Source organism: Ursus arctos, unplaced genomic scaffold (genome assembly GCF_023065955.2).
Source record: "Ursus arctos isolate Adak ecotype North America unplaced genomic scaffold, UrsArc2.0 scaffold_37, whole genome shotgun sequence".
Lineage (NCBI taxonomy): Eukaryota > Metazoa > Chordata > Mammalia > Carnivora > Ursidae > Ursus > Ursus arctos.
In genome coordinates, this window is record NW_026623053.1 from 1,587,798 (window position 1) to 1,609,083 (window position 21,286).

Below are 21,286 nucleotides of genomic sequence, written 5' to 3' on the forward strand. Positions count from 1 at the left end.
GGGAATATTTTAAGGCAAGAAGTATCACTAGAAATAAAGAGAGAGCAAAAAAATAAACAGAAGAAAAACATTTCATAATGAAAAAGGTCAATCTACCAAGAAGATTTAATAATTCTAAAATTGTGTGCATCCAACAATATAAGTTCCAAATGTATACAGAACAAAGTGGCAAAAGTAAAAGGTGGAGTGCAAAAATCCACAATGAAGAAGATTTTAACACACATTTCTCATAACTAAGTCCAAGCAGGAAAAAAATTCAGTAAGCACATAGATGATCTGTAGAAGTTATTAAGATATTTACCTAATTGATATATATGAAGTGCTGCAGAACAAAATAGATGAATGCACAGATTCTCTTGACATTCACATGAACATTTATCAAAGTGTATTGTAAAAAATTTTATATAGGCTGGAGTAAAAAGAAAATCTCAACAAATGTTAAAGTACTAGATAATTCAGAAAGTCCTTCGACCACAATGTAGTGAAACTGGAATTCAGTCATAAAAGATGACTAGAATATGTCCTTATATTTGAAAATAAAGCTATATATTACTAAATAATCCACAGATCAAGCGTTATACAGTAAAGCTATATATTACTAAATAATCCACAGACAATATTTTGAACTGAATTACAATTTTTTAAAAATCTAGTATTGCCTGCAGAGGCAGGCAAAATTGTTTAGACTAGAAGGTATTACATTAAATGTATATATACAAAAAAAGAAAGGCTAAAAATGATTATTCTAAAGGAGTTAGATAATATCAAATTAATTCTAAGAAAATGGAAGAAAAACATAAAGAGCAGAAATAAAAATTTAAAAATCTATGGAACACTAAATAGTCAATAAAAGTATTAAACAGCCAAAAGTTGATTTCTCTATAAATTATAGACTAATAGATTTGATACACTCCTAATAAGATCTACTAAGAGGGGCATCTGTGTGGCTCGGTCAGTTAAGCGTCCTACTCTTAATCTGGGCTCAGGTCATGACTTGAAGCTTGTGAGATCAAGCTCCGTGACAGGTCTGTGCTCAGCGTGGAGTCCCCTTGAGATTCTCTGTCTCCCTCTTCCTATGCCCCTCCCCCACCCTTACAGCTATAATCTGTGTGACTATATAGATAAAGGAAGAAATGTTTTCTCTAAACAAAACTTCGTTCAAGCTAAAAGACATCACAGACCAGCTACAAAAAAAAACCAAAAAACAAAAACAAAAAAAACCCAAAAACCAAAAAAACCGAAAATAGTTTAAATTATGTTCTGTTTCAAGAAAACAAAGTAAGAGATTCATCTAGGATTCAGCAGTTAGAGATTAGGAATATAATAATAAAACTATTTATGGAAATCTGTATCAAAAACTGATTTTCAACCTTTCCAGTTTCATGGCGGTCTCATAAATAGCTACCGTATTTTCATCCTTGCAGATGCGAGAATGCTCGATGCCTATCAAAAAGGAATGATGAGGCAGAACAGATGAATGAAGTAGGGAAGTCTTTTGAAAAAACAAATCAATACGAAAGACTTTCTTTAATAATAGAGTGTAAATCCAACCAGGAAGGCAGTTGTGCCAGAGCCGCCTTGGAATTCCCCCAGGAAAGACAAGGCAAGAAGGAGTCAACACTTCAGGCTCAGCCGGTTCGAATTACTCTGGTGCGTCTGGGGCCGCAGAGGTTGTCTCTAGTTGCCTGAAACCCATTCAGGGCAGAGAAAGCACCGGGCTCCGCATCTTCAGCTTCGCACTCGCACCTGCATCGGGGAGCAGCTGTGGCTCCGCCTCCTTCCCGTCGGAGCGTGAATAGTCGGTTGCCCACCCTGCATCACATGGCGCGCCCGCCTCGTTCGTCCCACTTCCTGTCCTGCTGTGGATGTTTCGTAGCACGTCACAGAGACAAGGGTGAGTGCAGTGTAATAAGGGATTTGGGGAGAGGGGGACCACGTTCGTGTGCTTTTGTGAGCGTATATTGCTATAATGACGCTATTTTATTACTGGGTACTGCTGTGTCTCTTCCGGTGCCTCCTGTAGGCATTAAGCTTTGTCAGAGGGGCTTAGGTATAGGAAAGGGCGTCGTGTCCGCGGGGTTCGGTACGCTCCACGGTTTCCGGCACCGCTGCGGTCCTGGCACGTGTGCTCCCCAGCAAGGGGACACGTGTCAACCGTACGGACGTGGGAGGGAGAGCTGGGTAAGACGTAGTTGGGGCACGGACAGTGCGCTGCTTGGTGTGTACGCGAAAACGTGCTTGTGGGAAGGTTGTCGTTATCTTCAGGAATCCTCTAGCTCCGGGAAGGGCAGTCTCTTCCCGGGTCTGAAGGCTCCCAAGAGAGGTCAGAACGTCATAATATACAGAAAATAACCAAGCACAATTAATACACATACCGACTGTTGACAAGGGTGTGGAGGAACTGGAATTCTCATACACTTGGGAAGACAGTTTGGTAGTTCCTTTACAGTGTAAACATTTACCTGCTTTGTGACCCAGTGATTCCACAGTTAGGGGTCTCTCTGCCCAAGGGAAGTGAAAGTGTAACTCCATACAGATATTTGTACCCTCGTATGAGGTATATAGCTGGTGTATTTCGGATAGCCAGGATTTTGTAAACCATCTAAATGTATGTCAGCAGGTGAGTGAATGAACTGATGGTGGTAAAGTCATGTAATGGAATACTGTTTGTTAACACAAAGGAGCACCAAGTGAATGTGCACGTGAATGCACACCACCATGAATGAGTCTCAGAATAATTACGCTGAAGGAATCCAGTGCATGCCAAATGTCTATAATATATTTCATATCATTCTAGAATTCTTATAAATTTATGTAAAATATATGTAAAATTGTAGAAAATGCAATCTAGGATGACAGAAAAATGTTCAGTGGTTTCACGGGGATGGGGTGAGTGTTAGGGAGATGTCAATGGCAAGGGGATCATGTAACTGTTTGAGGTGATGCATTTGTTTGCTATTTTTGGTGTCAGTTTCCTGACTGCAAATTTTATTAGTTTCCTAGGGTTACTATAATAAATTACCACAAACTGGTTGGCTTAAAGTAACAGAATTTTATGACGTCAGTTCTGGAGACTAGGAGTCCAAACTCAATGTGTTCCAGGGTCATGCTTCCTCTGAGGTGTCTACGGGAGGATCCTTCCTTGCTTCTTCCAGTCTGTAATAGTCCTGCGTGTTTCTGGCTTTGGGGCAACATCCCTGCAGTCTCTGCCTCCATCTTCATATGGCCATCTTCCCTGCATCTGTGTCTTTTTCTGAAGTTCCCACTTCTTAAAGGAAGGGAAAAATGAAGGGGGGGGGACATCAGAGGGGAGACGAGCCATGAGAGACTATGAATTCCAGGAAACAATCTGAGGGTTTCAGAGGGGAGGGGGGTGGGGGGTAGGTTAGCCCTGTGATGGGTATTAAGGAGGGCAGGTATTGCATGGAGCACCGGGCGTGATACACAATGAATCATGGAACAGTACATCAAAAACTAATGGTGTACTGTATGGTGACTAACATAAAAAAAAACCCAAAAAACACTAGTCATATTGGAATTCCAATACGACCTCATATTAACTAATTACATCTGCAGTTACCCTATTTCCAAATAAGGTCACATCCTGAAGAAACAAATATTTCAACATATCTTTTTAGAATTTGACCAATATATGTTTATTTACATACTCAGAACTTATCAAATTGCATTCTTCAACATGTGTGGTTAATTGTATGTCAGTTAAACCTCAATAATCTGTTCAAAGTTGCTGAAAAGAGAGTCCTATAAGCAATACACTACAGTAGGCCAAATTCTAGATCTGAATTTTTACAAAAGAAAAAAAACCCAGCATAATAAGAATAGGCTGTGTATCATATGAAGGAAATTGAAAAAAACATTCAAGACACCAGAGTCATCCCATTAGAAGTTCCCTCAGGAGAGAAGAGAATGCTGTCAGAAAGATGAAGCATCATGATTTTATCCACAGGGTGTCCATTACATGGGTGAAGTGTGGCAGGCTTACTGCTTAGAAGACATTCAGTTGAAAAGGGTCATAGGCAACACCAAGTTTTGAAAGTACAAAATAATAGCTATGTTTTCAAAGTTTAAAGGGTCCTTTAAATTTACAGAAATGTGTTTCAAATACCCACCCACAGGAAGGAAATAGGACCATTGGCATATTTAAGTATCTTTACAAATTAACATATTTGAATGTTAATTAAAATTCAAATAAATAGATTTAGTAAGAAAATGTATATTTTATTTTTTTTTAATTTTTTTATTTTTTTTGTCTCTGTATTCTTTTTTTTTTTTTTTATAATGATTTTTTATTATATTATGTTAGTCACCATACAGTACATCCCTGGTTTTCGATGCAAGGCTCGATGATTCATTAGTTGTGTATAACACCCAGTGCACCATGCAATATGTGCCCTCCTTACTACCCATCACCGACCTATCCCATAGAAAATGTATATTTTAAAATAAAAGAGATTTAAGCACGGTGGCCATTGAAATAATTTTCATATAAATTTCTGAATACATTTTAGAAATTGGCAGAGTGAAATTTAAAATAGCTTTTATTTGATTCAAAAATTGTATTTTAACTTTTAGTAGGGTACATTCGAAGACTAAAATATATTATTGAATATGACTTAAGTAGACAGTACCTGCAGTGATTTAGTACAATTTTTTTCTTATACTAGACATAGAAAAATAAGAGAAATCAAATATAACTTTTCTGGTATACAAACCTATTCAAGACTGCATCTAGATTCATTTTCTAGAAATACTTGAAATAGGGGAAAGATTTCTTCTGAAAATTGCTGAATTTTTTAAATCATTATTAGCATTTCTGCCCATTAATAATTACCAAACCCTTTTTTCTCCCTTCAAGACCTCCTCTGTTCTAATTTTATGATGTTACTCCTAAAATCTTTGTGTATCTACTAACCTAGTTCTTGGGCTGGTAGTGAATTTATTTTCTAATTACAGGTGGCCTGGTTTAGGTCAGACAGTGATGGGTCTCCACCTGTATGTTGAGTCAGGAATGAAGTCTTATCATCCTGGTGTGCTAGCATGGAGTCCAGTGAGCTATCCAAAGATATGCTTTTTTTCCTAAATGAATTGAAGCCAAGGGGATGAGTGTCTAGCTCTCATTTGGTTGGAGGTCTAGTGTGGAACCATGCTGAGCTGATCACTGAATGAGTCTTTGTGGAACATCCTTCCATGTGCCACTTTCACTGGACAAAAATCCCCTGGGGGTTACATGAGAATAAAGTATTTTACCTTTATTAGTTTTATGAGACTAAATTTTAGATTCAGCATTATTTTCTTTTCCTAGTTCTTCTAAACTTTAGTGATCATGAAAGTCAATTTGTTCCACTTCTCATTCATTTACCAATGGAAAACAATCCTTGGGGGCCCTTTTAAGATTACATTAAATGTAATTATCTGGTTTCAAGTGAGTAAGACCCTAATTACTTTTGAAAGAAGGTGCCTGAATGATATACCTTCAACCTACGTCCAATTTGTTCTACTCAGACAACCATCAAGGAAAACATTCAGTGACAGAAATACAATGTGTAGTCTAATTTGGTATGGAATGAATATTTTCTGCAAGGCTAATTACAACCTCCTGGAAAAAAAGACTAATCTCTTGTCACTGACACAGTAGGTCAATAACTATATTTACATTCCCCATTGGCACCTGCTATGTTCTCCAGTAATCAACTCACCAGTAGATAGGACACACTTACCATGCATAATGTGGTTTTAAATGTACTATTACATTTTATTTTTTTATTAAAACATTTTTAATTTAAATTCAATTAATTAACATGTAATGTATTATTTGTTTCAGGGATACAGTCTATGATTCATCAGTCTTACATAATACCCAGTGCTCATTACAACACATACCCTCCCCAGTGTCCATCACCCATGTACTATTACCTTTTATTTATATCTATTTTTCAAAGCAAGCACATAAGTTAAACTATTTATTTTCATTCATTAATTAAATTTAGGTACAGAGAACTCATGAATTCATCTAAACAAAACATAAATTACAACTAGCGCTAAGACTAAGCAAATTTTATTGCAGCAAATACTGCTATAAAATCTGCAGTTTAGTGTGAAACTGTGATTAATGCCCATGTTTGCCAGGTGATACCTAGGGAAGTTGTTTGGTGGGGTTGTTTGTTTTTATTGACATTGGATTTCTAGTCCTTGTCTATAAGAAATTGAAAGATTTTTATATTTCTTTTATTTTTGCTTGTTTATATTCTTTTTACTTTTTCTGGTTTAGTCTCACAGACTGATTTGGTCTTACAGCCAGGAATCATGTGTGAGTGTACTTCTGCATGATAGCAAAGGAGTGACTTTTCCTTCCTTTGAGTATTAACCTTAATGTGTCTTATTTTAGTTTTCGTTTTCCCTTGGGCAATGTTCTGAGTGCATACTTTGACGTCTACAAATTCTCTTGCAAAACTACATGTGGCTCCTTTCAAATTGAGTCTTCCCCTCCCCAGCCTCCCAAAGATAATTTCAAAACTTTGATCAGAAGTCATAACCTGGCAGCCTGTAAGCCAAATTCATTCAGTAGATGTGTTTCTATTGCAATGACTGTTGTGAGTTATATTGTTTTGTTTTTACCTCTGTAGTATTTTTTAATTGAATAACTTTTAAAAATCGGGAAATTTCATGTAACCTGGCTTTTGAAAATTGTGGGATTTGCCAACATGGAGTTCACTTTCTACAGGGAAGAAATCTTCTGGAGTCGAGTCCTTTTAGCCTTGGCAAGTACACATCAGTTTACCATAGATTTCAACAATCATGATTTTTCTTATCTTGGCTCGTTTCATTCATGTATTACTTGCTTGGTCCAAGTAGCCATTTAAGAGTGTAATATGTGATTAATACACATTCAAAGAGCATATATATTGGAGGACCATGCTTGTGCTTATGGCTACAGTTTGGCTTAGTTTCCACTAAATGACGTAGCTGCTTGACGGACAAAAGCAGTGCTCTGAGAAAGCGTCCTTTATATGGTCATAGTTTACTAAAATTCAAAGTGTTTTACCTATATAAAAATAGCTGTTTATTAAATATAAAGGCAGATATGGATAAAACATATATACATTTCCATTACAAGACAAAATGACGTTAAAGCAAGATGTGAGGGGCGCCTCACCCCGCAGTTGGTTAAGCATCTGGCTCCGGGCACATTCTCTGAGTCCTGGGATCGAGCCCCCACATCAGGCTGCATGCTCGGTGGGGAGTCTGCTTCTCCCCCTCTCCCGTTGCCCCTCCTGCTCGCTCGCTCTCTGTCTCAAATAGTCTTTTAAAAAATAAAGCAAGATGTAAAAATAAAAAGATATAAGTCTAGTTTTAACTTGCCCACTATGAGTGAAGTTTGTTTTTTCTTACTGGTTTATGAAGACAGATTTACTTTCAAGTACACCTTGGCTATATACAGCCCCGGGGCAAGTCTTGTCTCTCTCCCCTATGCAGTAGTTCTTCTGCTGTTAGCCAAGTGCCAGAACCCACCCACGGAGAGCACAGCAGTACTGGTTTTACCTCTGAATCTCAGAACTGAGACCAAGTCCTCACTGAATCTGTAGGGACTGAGCTGTGTCTCATTCTTCTCCTGTCGTCTGACTCAGAAGCTGCCCTTCAGGGTGGTAGCTGAGCCCACTAAGGTTGGCATGGCATACCAAGTCCGCCATCTTCTTGCTGTCTCTCTCTCCAGCTTCTCTTTGTGCCTTATTCCAGTGCTCCGCTCTCTTTACCCTGAATGCTCACATGAAATCTAAACCCTTCGAACCCTACATCTTCCATTGTTACGTTTCTAAGTAGCAAAGCATCAAAACACAGCTGTTTCTGGAGAAGTTTTTAATGATACTCTCTTGTATGCTTTAAACAGGATTAAACAGTGTTAAACAATTTTTTAAAATTCTGTATAATTTTTTTTTAAAGCATTTCCTACTTCATCTTTCCCATAGCGCTAAGGGATGTAGGGACACAGCTGCAATCTTCACTTGCTCCAGCTCTACCTTTGTTGTTATTGTTGGGTTTCCCCAGATGCCGCCTCCTGTCTACAGTGGCTCTCCCTACTACTTTTCATAATGAGTTGGGTTTTAGTATTCTCTGTAGGTGTCACCGATGGCCTAAGTGGCCTTGAGAAGAACTCCATGAAAGGAGAGGATGTCTGAAGTGGAGGAGAAAGGGACGCCATTGAAGTTAATCACACGTGATGGCGATTCAACCTTCCTGTAATTAGTATTAGTTGCTAGAATGAAGCTGAGAGTAGAGAGGAAGACAAATAGTGATCCTTTCGTAAAATCACAATATAGGTAAAAATACAACTTTATTACTATCAGTACAAGGTGTATGTAGAAACATCACATAATCCCTGATACTTCGTGTAGCTGATGAAGTGAAATATGCCTGATTTCAAATCACCACTTCAGCGCATGTTTTCAATGTGTTTTCATCTAGAACTTTTATTTCTTGAAATGAGATGTCAGGGAGTGGCCAAGCAGGATGATTAGCTCAGATCATTTAAGGAGTAGACCTTGGGCAACCTTGTTAACATTTTGAAGATAATTTTTTAAAAATATAGCTTTATAATAATGTGGATTGAAATAATAGAAGCACTTCATTTTAAAAATCGAACATATCTGTACTTTAATGATTTTTCTTCAGTATTGCAAATTAAATTTTTATTTGTAGAATTTAGTAAAAGCAGAGTGGGGCATAGTACTTAAGCCTACAGTCTTATTCAAATTAAAATACCCGGATCTTTTAATTGATAATATCACTTAGAAAGGGTGTGATCTAATTAGTAATGTTGCTGTGCCTGGTTTTCTGATTTGAGAGATGGAAATGATAATAGTCATATATTAATACTAACTTAATGGAAAAAGAGGCTTTGCAGAGGGGAAATACTCCTATCCATTTGACTGATGCCCTGATTTAGTTAATTCTAGGTCCTTCTTGCAATTAAATATTTACCAGCACGTAGGTGTTCTGGTGCTTGCTGTGGAACGTGTACTGGGTAGACCTCCCATCTCTCCTCGTGTGACTGCCTGGTAGGTGGCAGGGTAGAGGAGCCCCTTATGACTGGGCTGCAAAGAGGAGTTCGTGGGGAATTTGGCGTTGACAAAGCAGTTACTAAGAATTTCTTATCTTCCAATCCCACGTCAGTTCCCACGGTTTATTGTCTCCGGTCAATATTATTTGCTGTGGATTAGGTACACGTGGCTTTTATTATTTTGCTAGTAATGTGGACATTTTCCTTCTTTACACATTGGCAAATGTACATCATGTTCTGTTTCCTCATGGCCTCAAATGTCTCCACTAATTCCTTAATGTAAAAGTCAGCAGTGGGAACAAGGCTGACCACACTACTATGTCAGGAGGAATCCTAAAATTCCTAAGAAAGATGACATAAAGGTATTGTAGCTTATTCAAGAAGAGCGTGGGGATTGGAATTGTATCCCAGTTTGAACACAGAAGCTTCCATTGGGTGACTAGCTGGGCTTCTTTAAACAAATCAGTCAAACTTATCTATGACTGATTTTTCTTGTTCTTAGAATAAAGCAAATCTGGACAGATTGAGAGTGATGTTGGATAGGCGAGGAAAGTTAATATATGAAAAGCACCTAGCAAAACACCTGGCATACAGCACTCATCCAAGGAATGATAACAAACTTTATCATCATCAAAATCATCTTGGGGATAAAGATCAACATTACAATGACTTGCAATTTTATGCCTTTTAAGGCCTGGCTTTTCAGAGATCCTGTTACCCTGTTTCAGGTCTTTTATTTACAATATTAAAACAAGCGGTGTTTTGGGTTTTCTCTGTACGAACCAGCTTTAAAAAGTGGTAACGAGATTGGTAGATCATAGGATGTGAAAGGGTGAGCCATCATTCTAAATGGTGTATCCACATTTCATCAAAAGAAATTGAGATGTAATGTTTTTCCTGCTTTAATCAATATAAATACCAAAGTCAATATTTGCATTCTTGAAATAGAAGCAGACAAAGGACCCTAACACTTCCCTGGTAAGGTGGCCATTGAGTTCCAGTTAGCCTGAAATAGGCCCAGATTATGTTTGTTTTCCCGGTATCCTTATTATCGGTGTCCCTTTTACTCTTAAAAGTTCAGTTTGGAAAATAGTATATAACTTACATGGTTGCAACGTAAAATGGTAGACTTGTTAGGCTGTGGCAAATTTATGTAGCAAACTGAGAAAAGCACCTGACTGTCCAAATGTGATTTTTGAAATTCTGCTACCTACCTGTCTGACATGAGGACCTCCATAGTTCTCCTGGATCTAGTTGAAAACCTTTGTTATTCTGAGAACCTCCAACATAGGAGGAAGAACTGTAAACCTAAAAGGTGATGTTGTGATTGAGATCTAGTGGTTTTAGTGATTGACTAGGATTTAATGCTTTGATGGCGATCAGATTCCCATATGAAATAGTTTTTTTGTAAACCACAGTAAAGTGCTCCATGGATATCCCACTTAAAGAAAACATATGAACTTGACTCAAAAAGAAATCAAGGTTATTTTATGAACTAATAATTGCTAAAATACTTCCCATTCTGATAGCCCTACTGCTGCATTTAATTGCCAAAGTACATGTTCTTGGGAATGCATGGACAGATTTTGATTTTTTTTAATAAAAGATAATTATCCCAAAGTTACACAGAAAAGCATCTCTTTTATTTTAGACAGAGTCACAGTTTAAAAAAAAATGAGTAGTTACATTCACATTCAATGTGTATTAACTTTTTAGAGACTCTTAATATGTTTGTATTTTCTTTCTATTCCTTCTAGGCAAACTCTTACCTTCACTACCTATCCACCTGTTTTCTAGCTAGTATTTTTATTTACTACTTACAGCTCACTTACTTGATCCCAAAGAAAGATCAGATTTAATTGGGAAATTGAGCAGAAGAAATGCACTGGCTTAGAAGCAAGCAGTGGATACTAGCCAACTTTAGGGAGTTAGGTGGCCTTTCGCTTACAAAAGTTGTGGCCAAGAGGCAGGTAAACTACTCCGTAGTCATCGTCTAAGGAAGTACTGCCTAATAGGGTTCTTCTGTACTTGCAATTAACCATCTTGCTGTGGATCGAAAGTAGAGTCCCTTTATGTCAAAGCTACACTCTGCTATGGAATGTTAAAGTGAAGTCCATCACACTTACAGTATTAAATCCTGCACAGGATATGTCTGGGAGTGGTAGGTGCCAATCACCCACCCAGTCTACCCCACACTCCCACCCACAGGGCTGCTCTCCTGCTTTTCCCACCTGGGTTGAAAGACCTACCAGATCATACTCATGGATAAACAATGCCATATACAATTAGTCCTCAAACTTCCTATTTTTCTGAAATATTTGATTTTATTCCTTCTGTTGTTTAAAATCTTATCTCTGTATGTAATAGTAAAAATAGAAGTAAAAGACAAGATTTTCCTGCATCTCCATTTATATGTCACTAACACTGGAAATTTGTTTCATTCAAAGCAATTCATTGTATAAAAAGGTATTTATTTGAAGTCTCTTATTTAGGGTCTTCCATATTGCTCCATGTGGGATAAATGTTCGAATTTTCCATTTTACTTTCCACATTATTATAGGGACATCAATGAAATTGAAATCTTGGTTAAAAGTACATCATTTAAGTAAATTATAGGGACAAATGAACTTTTGGGTAGAATTACACATTTTAAGTAAGTGAATACAATTTACAATTGGTACGGGCGGACTGTTTAGATAACTATATTGGAATTTTAAAATCTGATTATCTTATTCGTGTATAAACCCAACTTCCTCTTTTATGTTGAGAATTTTTGGTATGCTTTGACTTGCTCTGGAGATTCACATGAAGTCCTTGGACTTGAAATAATTACTTCACTTACACTAACTCACGTATACTAACTCAAGACTACGTTGTAGTCTCTCCTGAAAGAGTTCTCTAAACCTTACAAAATGTTATTTCTCTGATTTAACTACACAGAGTTGCCTTACCGAGAAGTGTGAGTATAGTTTTCTTTTTTAAAAAGGGAAAATCTTTTCTCACAAAACAGCAAAGCCATGAATCTATAGAATATCCCTTCAAAATATTACTGTTGGATATTTCTTGTATACTTTTTGGACTAAATGTATATATCAATATAAAAAGAGCATATAGGTTTAGTGTAGATACTCCCCATTTAAGTCACTCAAAAAAATAGTTTCATGTCATGAAGAACATACGTAAGGTGTTTTCAACATACATGATTAATTACGAGGCCCTGAGTCCACAGATAGTATTATCACCAGAAAACTGTAAAATCTCAGTAAAAATACAAAACCACAAATGCTTTTACGCCATCTACTTCATGAGAAGTAGCTTCTAGTTTCAGCTAGAATAAACATAGGAAAAATATTTTGACAAATACAATTCTAATTCTGGTCAAAGGGATGTAAACTACATCTCCTACATCTTAATTATAGTTGGATCCTTTAGGGTAACTACTAGATGACTTGGAGGCTGTCAGTTTCTACTGGAAATGAGAACAAAGTATCCTTGTTTGTGTCAAAGATGTGGTTTATCATTTAGAACCAGAAATAGCTTTAGAAACAATTAGGCCTGTTTTCCAATGCCTGTGCATTTGAATATTAACCATGCAAAAAGCAAAATGTTGACTATCTCAAACTCCAAAATTTAAATAGGAGATATTTTTTTCCAATAGGATAATTCATTCATCTGCATGATACATTTTATATAAAACATACCACTAGTTAACTTATCAAGGCAAAGCTCAACTCAAATGCTATGGTGTTGGATTGGAGAAAGCTTTTTTAAAATGACAAAAAGCTCAAAAATATATAAATAGCTGTGTTTAATTACATTAAAGTAAAACTGCATATAAAATTCTACAAACAAAAGATAAAACTGGAAAAAATTATAAATCCTTTAACAGTTAAGGAATTCATATTCTTAACATGTCCAGGATCCATGTGAATCAGTTGGGAAAAGACCAATGTCCAATGAAGGATTGGGAAGATGACATGCATGTGGGGAAAAATCTTATCCTCACTTATACAAATTGAAACTCAGCTATGTAACATACCTATCCTATTCCTATAGTTAAAAAAAAAAAATTACTGACACAATGTGTCAATGGGGTGTCAGGAAAGCATGCATTCTCATGTGTTGCTGGTGGAAATATACACAATACAACAGGCAGTTTGGCAATATTTCTCAAAATTGAAATGTATAATTCATTTTGCTTAATAATTCCCCTTCTAGGAATTTATCCAGTGACATACATGCTATTTAAATGACGTCTGTGCAAGATTTATTTGGAAATAAATGTCCCTGTAATAACTCTGCCCCAGTCCAAGGAGCCCACTGAGGCTCCGCGAGGTTGGGTGGCATTCCCCAGACTCCCAGGCAGGAGGTGGGCAGATCCCACTGGGCTGTGGAGGGGCAGGGTGCTCACCTTGTCACCAGCTGGTCCAGCACCTCCTGGGTGGTAGCGTAAGCTCTGTATGTGGCCAGGAACATGGAGACGTAGCTGAGGTCTCCGTCTAGGAAGGCGGGCAGCAGGTGTTCTACTCGCTTCTTCAGCAGCTCTGCCCGTTGGGGCCGCACCACGCAGGTCCCATTGCTCTTCACGGTTGAGGCCTTTCTAGCCTGAGGTGGGACAGGGGAGACATGCGGTCTTCACTGCGGTCACCAGGAGGGTTGGGGTTTGGAGCCCAGAGCAAACCCCCAGGCTCTCGGTGACGTAGGCAAAGAGGTGGGACAGGAGGGCCCACAGTAGACAAAAGGAGCAAGGTGCCTGGCTGGTTCCGTGGGTTCAGGGTCCGCCTCTTGGTTTCGGCTGAGCTCCTGATGCGCGCGTCCTGAGATCGAGTCCGTCGTCAGGCTTCGCACTTAGGGCAGGGTCTGCTTGAGGATCCTGTCTCTCCCTCTGTGTCTCCAACCCCCGTCTCTGTCTCTGTCTCTGTCTCTGTCTGTCTGTCTCTCAAAAACATAACTCGTGCAATCTCTTTAGGGAAAAAGGAGAATGGCAACAATACGGGGATGTGAGGTGGGGGGTGTGTGAATGGACGTCGGTATCTCAGGTCAGATCGTTAGCTGAGTATTGACAGCCGCTCCCTGCACTAACGGCATCGTCCCTGTGATTTCTGACGATGTATGTGAGGCTTGAGACCACAGAGACTGTTTCATGGGTGGGGGTGCTCGGGATTTTAGGGCACGTAGGATGTTCCGTGCAGCGCTGTGAGTTGGCAACAGAAGGGAATCACATGAACGTCCTGCCTCTGTGAAGGGCTCAGTGGCTGCGGTAACTGATGGGCCTTCTGGAATGTTGTGCAGCACAAGGAGGCGCCTGCTCCGGACCCTGGAGGGGCCCCAGGGATGGGTTCCTTCACAACCAAAGGGCAGAGCAATAGGCATAGTACCATGAGCCCCAGGCCCCGTTGGGGAAAAGTCTCCCAGCTCAGCAGGATCTCGAGCAAGGGATGAGAGGTGGTTTAAGGTGGCTTTTCTGATATTCGTACAGATATGTGGATAGGGACTGTGCATGGGGCCAAGGCCGTTGGCAGGGCCCTGAGGGCAGGTTTGGGGAGGAGATGGGGATCCAGGTTCACATGGGAGCAGGAGTCCAGGAGGGAGCCCCGAGGAGCCCAGAGGCTGGTTTCTGGGATCTGGGTCCCTTTGTGCCGCATCGGTGCCCTGGGTGCTGGGTCCCTCCGGCACCTCCACTCACCCTGAGCCAGCGCTGGACTTTGTTGGCAGTAGGGGACTCCTTCCTGTCCTTTTGGGAGGTGGGGCAGGGGATCCCATCGTTCAGCTCCTGCCCTGTCTCCTGTGTGGAGCTCTGTAAAGACAGTGCCCGGCAGCCAGGCGGGAGGCCTCGGAGGTCTGTCTGGCTGCCTTTGCTGGTCCTCAGACCCAGGGGACTCCCTTGCAGACCCACCACACCCCAGGATGCACGCAGCTCCACCATGGAGAGAAAAGTGACACAGCTCGAGGGCCTTGGATTCACTCTGGCCCTGGTGAGAGGCACCTCAGGAATCCTCTTTCCACCCTGCCCACCGTGGCATCGGTGTGACCATGAAGGCATCCCCAGGGTATCCACTGCCCTGCAACCTCCTCCAGCCCAGGGCGGGACCTCCCCCACATACCCCTCTTTCCCTGAAACTGGGGGGATGGGGCTGCCCAGGGATGGCTCGGAGAGGTGGCCTGGCCTGGCCTGGCCTAGGCGGCTCGGTATTACCTTCCGGCACCTCCTGGCAAAGGCCCTGCGGCGTCGGGGGCAGGGGTTGAGCCAGTGTCTGCAGCAGGTGAAAAGTCCCTCAGCCCGGGGTTTCTGGAAGCCAGAGCCCCGGAAAATGGGCACGCAGCAAGAGAACATCTTTCGCTATCGAATGTCTCCGGCCAAGTGAGCCTGATACGGGACCGCACTAGAATGTGGGTGCCTGGTGACCGGGGTTCCAAGTTCTGTGGGGGTCGGTTATCAGGGAAGTGACTTCACTTCCTGGGATCCCCTCCCCGAGTGCACACCTGGACTAGCACCTACACAAACAGTGCTCTGGGCTGCCGACTGCTCATCCCCTTTCTGCGTGCCATGCCACATGCGTACCCAGTGACACCAACACAACCCTCTCCACAGGCCCTAGGGAAGGTCTGGGTGCAGCCAGGGCCCCAGCTTAGAAACACCCCGGGCTCTGACGCAAGTCTCCATCTTCCCTGTTGGGGACCCCGGAGAAGCCGTTGTGCCCGTCAGGGATGGTCTGTGTCTTGCCTGTGCGATAGGGATTTTTCCAGCGGACTTCTTGCGGAAGTCCACAGGCACAGGTGGGATACCATCTAAGAAATTGGGGGAGTGGTGTCCCACGTAGGGAATACCTGCCACCACATTTTCTTCCTTTCTCACCTTCTCTGAGTCTGTAGCTCCTCCGATGCCACCCGCAGTCCCTATTGTGTTGTGTGTGTATCTGTGCACATGTGTGGGCCCCAATACTCGTATTGTGCAGGCCCAGAAGATGAGAGTCCCACCTAGGGGTGGATGGGAAATAGCTTTCCCAGGTCTTAGGCTTTCTAATTTCCAAGGCAAACCCTGCAGAAGGCATTGGAGCCTTGGCTTAGAGGGGCTGAGCCCACCCTTACCCCTAGACGCTGCCAGTCGTGTGTCACGAGCCATCCCTCCTTTCCTCTGGGTGTCCTGCGGGCAGGGGTGCCGTCAGTGGGTTGCCCTGGCCTGGGCTCCTCCTCAGACGGGTACGTGCTGGGATGCCTCCTGCCTGGGATGTCGATGCTTCTTCTCACCCCCATACCATCTCCAGGTCTACAGCCAGTTCCAAAACACAACCTCTTCCCGAGCTCCCAGTGAGTAGCTAGGTTCAGCCACGGCCCCACCGTTGAGGACACTCGGACAGCTGGGTTCAGGCCTGGTTCTGCCTTCTTACCAGTCTGTGATTCTGGGCAACGCACGGACCCTGCTGGGGTCTTCCCCTTGTTGCAGAGGCTGTCTCTTACGTAACTGGTTTTCTTTCATTTGAAAGATTTTCTGTGTTGGTTTGAGAGACAGAGTGTGGGGGGTGGGGAGAATAGAGGGAGAGGGGAGACAGAATCTCAAGCCGACTCTGTGCTGAGTGTGATGCCCAATGCTGGTCTTGATCCCAAGACCCTGAGTTCGTGACCCGAGTCCAGATCACGAGTCGGAGGCGTAAGCAACTGAGCCACCCAGGCGCCCTGGCAAAAGAACACTTTCGATATATTTCCAGGCAATGCAGGGAAGTGACTAGTGCAAGGGGGAAGACAAACATGAGGGACTCTGCATTTCCCTAACTTACTGCCTAAAGAGATTTCATTTCTAGTCTACGGGTCAGGAATGTAGAACACAGGCGAAGCTCAGCCATTTCCATGAGTTGGAGACAGCAAGGTGGAAGTTTGGAGAAGTCAATATGGCTGTGGTTTACAGTACAGAATACTGAGGAGAGCTGCACAGAGAAAGAGGACCTCAGAAAGCCATCTAGGATCACTTTTGAGTTTTCATAGCATTCCGCAGTAGGGCACATGTGTGAGGAACGTAGGTGGTGTGGGGAAAATAATAGCGCAGGGGAAGCAGAGAGGAAAATGTCACTAGCCTTCACACACAATCAGGAAAAGTCTGTGCTACCGGCAGCAGGCAGAGTGGAAAACCTCGTAATTCGTGGGACATTGCAAAGAGAGCTCAGAATACCAACAGAACAGTAGCAAAATACATTGAAGACTACTGTGATACCACCTAACAAACCTTTGGAAAGCTAGTCTGGAAGGATAAAATAGTTTTCCAGGAACCTCCCCATCAGAACAATCCTCAAGGGTATGTGTAGAAATATAAGCCATAGTTAATATCTAACAATTAACATTCACGATAGCTGCCTTCCAACAAAAGATTACCAGGATGCAAAGAGGGAGAAAAGTTCACCTCGTACTGAGGAGAAAGATTAAACAATAGAAACCTACCCAGAAATGAAAAAGACGATGGAAGTATTGCCCATGGACATTCAAACCACCGTTAGAAAGAGGTTTTATATACGTAAGAATGTACACAAAGGATGAAGTGAAACAGAGATATAGAAAATATGAAAACAAGGAAAACCCAACTTCTGGAGCTGAACAGTAGCACGTCTAAGATGAAAAATGTAGTAGATGGCCTTTCCTTCACGTTAGACACTAAATAGCAGAGAGAGAGAGAGAGAGAGGGAGAGAACGTGAATGTATGATCATTGCAGTTGTCCAGAATAAAGCAGAGAAAAGGAAGGGTGCAAACCACGCCCTGCACACAAACACTAGAGTATGTGTGAGCTTTGTAGCAATTTCACGTGGCCTGGTAGATAAGAAATTGGCTGAGGTACAGAAAAAAACTGTTTGAAGAAGTAATGTCTGATTATTATCTGAATTGTATGAACCCTCTCCACCCAGAGATTCAAGAATTCAGGAATCCAGCCAACAAAACCCCCAAACATAAAGATCATGAAAAAAACCCTCCTTATCAACCTACATCCCAATAAAATTGCTTCAGACCAATGATAAAGAAAAAATCTAAAAAGCAGATGGAGATGAGTCCATTGCGTTACCTGTCACGTCCCTAATTCTGTAGATGGTCTCTGTTTCTTTCTGGTCTGTGGTACTCTTGGAGTGTCTCTTCACTTACAGGATCCCCCTTCCTTTTTCTTGCAGGGTGGTTTCGCGGCCAAATCCTTTGAGTTCCTTTCTGTCCTGGAAGCTCTTTATCTCTGCTCCTATTCGGAATGCCTCCTTGCTGGGTAAAGTATTCTTGGCTGCATGTTTTTCTCATTTAGTACCCTGACTCGATCACGCCAGCCCTTTCTGGGGTGCCAGCTCTCTGTGGATAGGTATGTGGCTAGAAGACCCTCTTGTCTCAAGCTGCTTTCAGGATTTTCTCTTTGTGTCTGAAATTGCAAACGTCACTGTATATGTTAGGGTGTTCCTCTATTCCTGTGGATTTGGGGAAGAGTCCTCTCTACCTCTTGGACTTGAATGCCCGTTTCCCTCCCAGATTGGGGAAGTTCTCAGCTACGATCTACACAGACAGATCTTCTGTCCCTCTGTGTCTTCTCCCTCGGGGCCAGAAGTAATTCCAATATTGTTTCCTTTTGTGGCATCACTGATTTTTCGATTCCTCCACCCATGGTCCATTCGTTGGCTTTCTCTCTTTTCCTCGGCTTCCTTCCTTTCCGTCAGCTTGTCTTTGGTGTCCCTGACTCTGTCTTCTGCCTCATTGACCCTGGCCGTTAGAGCGTCCACATGCAATGTAGACTGCATCTCAGTTAGAGCCTTTGGAATTTGGGCCTGATTCGATTTCATTTCTGCACTATGAGAGTCTCTCGTGTCATTTAGACTTTTTTTCAAGCCCAGCTAGCAACTCTGTAATTGTCATCCTGAGTTCCAGCTCTGACATCTTACTTAAAACCGTATGCGTTAGATCAGTGGCAGAGAGGGTTACCTCTGGCTCTTTCTTTTGCCGTGAATCCCTCCCTCTAGTCACTTTCCCCGGAGAAGAATGGATGGGGGAGAGAGAGATTAGGATCTCACAGGGTGGACAAAACAGGGTGAGCCACTTCGTCCCGAATGTCTGTTGGTCTGTGTGTTGGAAGTCACTAAATCCCAAAATGGTAAAGAAAGCCAAACTCATATATACACAGAAATCAAATTGAATATAGCGACAGAAATCCAAAAATGAAGAATGTGTGTATAAAATGTCAATGTAAAAAATGAAAGTTAAGAAAAGATTGAAAAATGAAGAGTCGCTAAAAGAAAAAGAAAAAGTAGTTGGAAAGGGAAAAAAGACAAAAAAAAAAAAAAAACGAAATGGAAAATGTTGAATGGAGAGAGAAATGAATGATGAGAAAAAGCCTCGAGCTCTAGGTGCTATTTTCCCCTAGCGCTGGAGTTTGGCCGTCCTCTTTGGTCTGTAAACTTGCTGTTCACTTGTTGTTTCACCTCGTATTCGGGGGGCAGGGGCCTAGTGCCCTGTTTCGCAGGTGTTTTTGCCTGGACGGGGATGCACTGCCCCTTGCCAGGGGGCCCGGTGGGGCTCAGGGTCAGCGGGTTGCTCTGTGTGCCTTGCGTTCCCAGAGGGCTTTCCCCGCCTCTTGAGAGGGTGAGAATAAAAACGGCCGCCCGCATCTGTAGGCGCGGAGGTGTGATGCTGTTGTGCGCCAAGTTGTGTAGACGTCTGCGGTGCTCCCCACACCAAAGCTCCTGAGGGAAGGCGGAGGGTCACAGCATTCCTGTCCTTTGCAGGGCTCCCAGACGGAGAGCTTCTGATCAAGTGGACTCCCCGTCAAGTGACTTGGTGCGAGGAGAGGGATCTCTCCCTTCTCCTCACTTGGGTCTCGAGCAGGAAGCGTAGGCACTGCTCTCACAACAACTGAACCGGAGGGTTATCGGGAATTGGGGCTGGCAGGGGCAGGGGGTCGCTGCTGGAGGAGCCTGAGGGGTGTGGAGGGGCTATGCCCAGTGCCAAAGCCGCCGGTTGAGGCTCTGTCCATCCTGCAGCTTCCATGAGCACCCAGTGTGCTTTGGAAATGAGGAGGTCGTGGAATATAGGTGAGGTTCAGTGGGGTGGAACCCGGAGCCGACGACCAGGAGAGAATTCTTGAGACGTCTTTGGTGCAAAACTGGTGGTTTATGACAGGACCCGTGGCAGAAAGAGCTGCTGCTCTGGCTTGTGAGGGGTGACTGATGATAAGACTATGGGGTTGGGGGAAGGGAAGGAAAAAGGGAGGTTGAGATAATACTTGCATATGTTAAAGAAGACTCCCAAGGTACAGAGGCCTTGCCATTGTCTAGGGAAGGTGGTTTTGCCCTCTAGCAAGGCATGAACATTAAGACGGTTGGGAACTTCCTGGAGGCTGCAGATTAGAAGGACATTTCATTGTATCTACTTTCCCTTCAGGAAGCTAAGTAACTGATAGAAAGGCTTGGTTCTTGGAAAGTGCTAAGACATTGGGAAACTGAGGGAGACTTAAGTCTTGCAGGATTGTGGTGTCTATAGGTGAACTATTTCTTTGCCCTTTAGGGCAGCCGGGAGTGCCTGAGGAATGTCACGTCCACCCCATGGTGGGGGGTGGGGGTGGGGTGTCAGTTCCGGCTTTGTCCTCAGCTAGCCTTCTCTTGCCTCCTCAGTAAAGGTCCCTCCTGTTCACAGAGGTTCAAGCAGTTCTCGCTGTTGCCACCTAGTGGACATATGGATGAACACATTCAGGTCATGTCTGTGACTCCCTGAGCTGAGCGGCCCTGAGAGGTTGGTTCCTTCCTGCGAGGAGAGGGCCCAAAAAGGATGGACCCGGAGCAAGCAGACAAGTGTGGCCCGGCCGACGCCCCTCTGCTGGCCTGGAAGCAGGACCCGGTTGCTCTACTTAGAAGCTGAGTTCTAGAGCAAGAGGGGCTGGAGTGGCTGGGGTGTGTCCCGGGACGGGGTCTGGATGAGGGGTGTTCCAGGACGGGGGTGGGGGGGGGGGTGGGGGGGCAGGGCTGCTTGTGGAGGGAGGATCCATGAGGGCGGTATGGACAGGCTCTTCCGTGCTCCATGGGTCCCGCCCAGGTAGCCTGATGGCCTCACTGCTGGCTTGTCTTCCTCGTGATTTCAGGGTTCATCTCTAGTCTCCGGGGACCCTCCTTTCCCGAGCAAGGCTCCACGGAAAGAAAGAGAGTATAGCTAGAGGACCCTGCAGCCAATACTCCCAACAGTGGGACTAGCGTGTGTTCCAGAAATTG

At 42.9% G+C, this 21,286-nt stretch overlaps 1 protein-coding gene across 1 annotated transcript in view; it reads left to right on the forward strand.

The window, feature by feature from the left end:
* LOC125282187 (uncharacterized) overlaps window positions 1-21,286 on the forward strand; it is a 140,466-nt gene that overhangs the window by 510 nt on the left and 118,670 nt on the right. The window contains exon 2 of the mRNA XM_057306420.1: window positions 18,224-18,309. The gene's annotated coding sequence lies outside the window, so the exon portion shown is untranslated. The remainder of the gene's footprint in view (window positions 1-18,223; window positions 18,310-21,286) is intronic.